General features: G+C 45.9%; 1 long non-coding RNA gene across 1 annotated transcript; it reads right to left on the bottom strand.

The window, feature by feature from the left end:
• Positions 1-1588: 1588 nt before the first annotated feature.
• Positions 1589-1920, bottom strand: LOC135377138 (uncharacterized). Its single transcript, XR_010418056.1, has 2 exons — positions 1881-1920; positions 1589-1823 (listed from the first exon to the last, which is right to left on the bottom strand). It is a non-coding gene; the product is annotated as an uncharacterized LOC135377138 (long non-coding RNA).
• Between the last annotated feature and the right edge of the window lie 4124 nt (positions 1921-6044).

Raw genomic sequence — 6044 nt, 5'->3', positions numbered from 1 at the left:
CAGAGTTAAAACCCGGGCATGTTGGTGTTGATCTTGCATGACGAACTAGCACTGGGAACTTCCAGTTCGCGCGTGTAGCTCATCTGGGAGCTGCGGACGGCGAGGTGGTGCCATCCTTTGAGTCCCGGGCGTACTAGCTAGTGAGAGGGGACAGAGCAGGCAAGCCGAGGAGGGTGCTTCCACATCCGACCCCTTCTATCGAATCAAAGTTACGTTCAATTGTACACAATATGAACCGACAAGTATTGCTAAGCAAATTGGACAATATAGAAAAGTGACAAAAACGAGCAGATGCAAACCGTCTTAAAACAAAAGTTCATAGACTCTCAAATAGTTGGAACGCCTGTGTCGTCTTCCAGACAGCTGTGACGGAACTGTGGGTGGTGCATCTTCCTGCAGGCAGTTAAGGCCGTCCATCGTTTCGTGCGGTGACAGGCGTGATTTCTCTGGCTCAAGCTGCCTGCCCAGCAAACCAGGAACGTCTGCTGGACGTACCAGAAAAGTCCAAATAACCAAGACCGAAGGCAACCGCTGAACAATATGTATTATACGTACCGTGAGCATGCTGAAGACGGTGTGGGTCCACGGAACGTGCATAGTACCCATGTTCTAGACGTCCCATGTGGGTCCATTTCGTATGTGCAGTGAACGTATAATGGATGGTAGAAACATGTGGGAAGTTTATGAAACGTTGTTCCGGCTGTAAAATTTAATAGTAATTTTGCATAGTGCTATAAGCGAGCGAATATAACTTGTGAGAGTATGAGTTTTTCCATCAGTCGCGGGCAGCTCGGTGCAAAGTATTTACAAGTAGTATAGATTCGAGTCCCACAACGACATCCTTTTTCTAATCCAGTTCTAGGAATTTCTAATCCACCACCCATTTCTAATCCAGGTGAAGCCAGGTTTAATCCAGGCTCCACCACTTCAGGTGATCCATCCAATTTCTATGAGATTGGCTACCCTTCATTGCCGCATTTGTTCATTCGCTCATAGACACCAAAATTATCTATTCTATTCAATTCTAAGTTGGCTCATAGGCTTCCAAATCGCTCTTTTTTCTAATCCATTTCTAGGAATTTCTAATCCACCAGCCAATTCTAATCCAGGTCAAACCACTTCTAAGTCCTCTGGTTGGTTGGTCACAGCTCCACCCCTTCATCCATCAAATTTCTATGTGATTGGCTACCATTAATTGCCACAGCATCTGCTCACTCGCTCGTAGACATCAAAATGATCTATTCTATTCAATTCTAAGTCGGCTCATAGGCTTCCAAATCGCTCACCTGTCTATTGGTCCGGGGGTGGTCACTTCCATCCATTTCTAAAACCTAGTGATTGTCTTGTTGGCTTCCTGTCATACATGCTCGATAGACTCATTTGTCATTTCCACTCTCTAGTTACTCGGTCACACGCTTTCAACTGCATATTGCTTCATAATTCCAGCTGCAACATAGACAACCGCTCGTGGGTCAATCCCATTCATTTCTAGGCCAGCTCACAATTCCCTCCAAATTGCTTATTGGTCCGGGGCGGCATTCTTTTTTAGCCTGCGTCGACTCTCAGCAATGGTTGGCACACAAAAACATGGTAAATAGTTTTCAATGTTTATTGAGTACATCATGGCAGTCTCGGAGATATTGTAGTTCTCCCTGGGGACACATCCATGCACGCTGTATATCTCCGCTAACGTCCATAGTGTTCTTCACATAGGTACTATATGGATCACCCAGGCACTCATCCCTCTCTGTCCATGACCCAGAGGCAAACCGCAGGAGAGAACAGCATGTGACAGAAGCATTAATTCTCTTCCTGCACATCTTCTGAAGCAAAAAAGAATATTATGAGCTTCACTAGTTATATCACCCACTTAAACTTACCATATTCATAGCTTCCATAAGGATAGGAGTCGATGTCATTGCACAGGTATATCTTGTCGTCGTATGCCATCAGACTTCTTTTGACATTTCTGATGGTGTACATACACTGCTTCTTTCCAACGATTGATACTTGTTCATTCGATACGCTCATGTGATTGAACAAGGTATTGCAGTATGTCTCATGGAGGAGGTGCTTGCATACAATATTCTTTTTGACCCCTTTAGCTCTTGCAATTTGCCTTCCTCCAGCTAATTTGATGGAGTACATTTTAGCTTTCAAACAAACTACTTCCTCAATAGGTACACTACCAGTTTCGCTTTTGAATGCCCCAAGCCTTCCACGATTCTTTTCACTGTACAGTGGATGATCCCGATCGAAGGAAGACAAATCTAAGTGGTCGTCGGCAATCGCTCGTAACTGATCTTCGTAGTCCTTGCAGAACAGGCCGAGGATCAGAGAATCCGTGTCAAAGTAACAGGTAATCACCGGACAAGTGAGCTTACTCAGCAAGGTTTCATAGTAGAATGAGTACATGGTTAATTTACTCAGTTCCAAAATCGTAAACCCAATCTGGAGCGGGAAATCACATCGCACTTTTCTTTTGCGCATTTCGTGCATGACACAATCCGGGGACAAAATTTCCATCCTCACGCATTCCGCCCGACTCCCGAGCCGACTCGCCGTCTCCTCATCGAAGGCTACTCGAATATCACGCATGTTAAATTTATTCAGAAGTGTTCTCCCAAAGACTGCATTATTTGAGAGTTTGTAGAAGTTTTTTTCGAATGTCGTGCCCGAGGCAACACGTCTGGCAACATTGTCCTCGATGTAGGGACGCAGGAATGGCGCCTGGCGAAATTTTAGAATTCTGTGAATTTTTGTCACCCTCATGCCTAATCTACAATAGAGTGCGAGCAGCGCGTAATGAACGACGTACTCGACTTTGTCCTTGCACGTAAGCAACAGCTTTTTGCTGTTAGCAGGCTGATACATTAATTCTTCGAGAAGCCCTCGCTGGAATGGCGAGAGCCATTCCTTTGGGACGACTGCCTTCTCAGGAGCCAGGGGAAAGTACCGTGTCAGTGCGTGGATAGATTTTGGATACTCCAAGTCACATACATACACGTAGCCAACGTCTGAATCAGTGGGGTGACGCATAAAATCCACGGAGCTAAAATCCTCGAGCCATTCGAAATCACCAATGGGGAGGTGCTTTATCATACTGAATCCGTAAAGATTGTTGCAATCTATGTATGATATGTACACCTCCTCTTTATCGGGATCATAGCCACTACACAGAGGGTTGTTAGCCCGCAAATGACGCCTGCTCGCCTGACAGAGCCCGCCTCTAACGCCCGATTCGATGGTTCTGTACATGTCCTCATCGATGATTAACTCCAATGTTGCCTGCGTGTAATTTAGAGCGCATTGCCACGAATAGGATGCCAGAGAAACACAATGAAGCAATTCCAATCCACGCGCGCTGTAGCACAGACGTCGGAAGTGCTGCATCACGTCCGCATGTAGTAGGGCATCCGTTTTCAAGTACAGTGCATTATAATCTCTCAAATTTGAGCATCCAAAATGTTCAAATACGAGCAGCGCATACTGGTAGTCCTCTTCACTTATATCCTCCCCCGTGAGATCGTTTCGAAAGGAGGATTTTTCTGGCAAGGCCAATTCATCATACACTGCAAAAGAACTGACATGGCTGTACGGGAATACACCTTTACGAAGTAAAATTTCGTAGTCGTTTCCAAATGCCTGCTTCAAACATTGGAATGCCTCTGCACCACCGATGGATTTGACGGTTTCCACGAGCTCCCCCAGCGACGAATTTAGATATTGCATGGTATCTCTAAACAGGAAGGTGCCAATTTCGAAAGAACGAATTTTTTCCATGGAGCTGGCCACAATGAAGGGAGGTCGCTTCCACCCAAGAATGTGAAATTCCCGCAGCAGCCCGGCCAAATCGTAGGACAAATTGTGTACCATGATTGGCAATTTTTCTCTCGTCGTGCACGCGACGTTACAGGGGTTACACAATGTCGCGATATAATTTGTCTCGCCCGCACTACAATGCTTTGAATGGTCGTGATGCCGGACACGGGGTAGATCTTCGGTAAACTCCTGTTTACAGTACGCACAGTGGGTAGCAGCTCTGTGCTCAGCGCATTGCTCATCATTCAGCACCATTGCGGCGGGGCAAGCGTTCAGAGCGATCATCTCATCCCGCATTTCCATCAATGCTCTCACGCACTGCCTCGCAGCATCTTCCCCATGGTGCGTCCTGATGCGCATCACCTTTGAGTCGTGGGTGCGCACAAGCACAGCACAGAAGCTAGAGGTAATGTGACGTTGCATGCCAACACCACTGGGTGCGAGTACACTCTCCGTGTCCAACGCAACGACGTAGTTGTACTGCTGCATGTACTGTATTTTAGTAAATTCTACAAAATTTTCTCCGGGTTCACAAAATTCTAATAGGATTTCGTTCACGTCCGCGCAAAGGCGTCGATGTTTCGCCATGCTCTTTTCCTCATTAAAAGAGCGAGTGCAACGTTCGCATACGAAACGCGTGTTCTTTCTCGTCAACAAACGCTCGAGGGACTTAATTCCGAAAAAATGCTCGTTAACCTCCAATAAGTGAATTTTCTTTTCGCTTTCCAGTTTTGGGGGTCGTGACACGTGCACTCCCTGATCGACGTACGCGTACACGTACACAGATATCCTATTTTTCTCTTCGAACTCGTCCAGATCAGAGAATGAAACAGGGAAGCGGGTCGGCCACCAGTAATCTGCTGCATAATTTTCACATTTTTTCCACGAATTCCTTTCCTGTGGATGCAGGAGAGCGAGTGTATTGTATTTAAAACATTCACCCTCCTTGAGTGCTGGTAAATGGATATTCGTTAACACGTTCCTGCGTTTAACCAAATTTGTGGGAAGTACCCCCTCGCATCCAAACTTTTTAGTTTTCACAGCGGAAATACACATTTGAACCTTTTGGACGTCAGTGGATACAAACCCACTACCCTCGCGCTGGTAATTTTCAATGCGCCCGGTGGACTCCTGAATCACATCCATCAAAGTATTTGCGATAGCTCCGTCGCTGTGGACTTCGCGAGCAAGCGCCATAAAATGAGCTAAGTGTGTGGTTACATCCCCTCGATTTTCTTTCATCATTAGAACGTCAGAACAAATGCAAAACCTAAAGGGTATTCTTTGTGCTCGCAAAATAGCAATTATATTGTGGAGGTGGTTCATTAAATATTGTCGCAAGTCCTCTACTCCCTGATCGTGAACAGATGCCAATAGCACAAACGCTTTGACGATACCTCGAAATGCGCTATCAGTTTGAAAGAAAGGCAGGAAGGAAATGTCCACATAGGGACGTGATCGCTCGACGTGAGCATGCAATGTGGCAGGTGAAATGTCTGGAGAAGATGGTGAATTCTCTTCCAATGGCTCATCGTCCATGATATCATGAGGATCAAAAAAGCAGAACACGCATCTAGGCACTGAAAAAAAAAAGAAACACTAAGAAAACGTGCACCACAGAGCGTGGATGAAAAATACTTACTTTTGAAGCGAGCTCCGCACACTCCCGAGGCGATGCGAAGACTGCTGCCTCTTTACACATCCTCCCCACTTATATAGCGGCGACCTCGCTGCATGCCCCAACATGCACGGGTGCGAGGAGTCGTCATAGCATAAAAATAACTCGCTCTGCATGTTCAAGGTCGCAGCTTGCCCTTGGCTTCAGGTAATGCTCCGTCCGCCTACACCATTGCCGCACCTGAGCGCAAAGTTCGCGCTCTCATCACATGTCATTCCGACATGCAAGTCGCTTCCATGAGCATGCACACACCCACCCCTTTTTGTTCACAGTGGCTATGGAATTTCAATAATATTACTTAAATGAAACAAATTACAGTGAAATGCAGATTCATCTCAGACAGGAATTTCTGCCCTCAGCGTAAAACCCTCAGATACCAGCATTTCTGCTCGAATAGCAAAATAGCTATGACTTCAAAAATTAAAGCTAACAAACTACCATCAACTGACAAAACACCCATTTCTCCAGATAATTATTGCATAATGCTACATACAGTCGCATTGCCCCAGCATAAAGAAACCACAGGACAAGGGTACACAAATTC

This window comes from Ornithodoros turicata, chromosome 1 (assembly GCF_037126465.1).
Source record: "Ornithodoros turicata isolate Travis chromosome 1, ASM3712646v1, whole genome shotgun sequence".
NCBI classification, from domain to species: domain Eukaryota; kingdom Metazoa; phylum Arthropoda; class Arachnida; order Ixodida; family Argasidae; genus Ornithodoros; species Ornithodoros turicata.
Note: the sequence above shows the minus strand (reverse complement) of the source record. Positions and strands in the feature narration are given on the sequence as shown.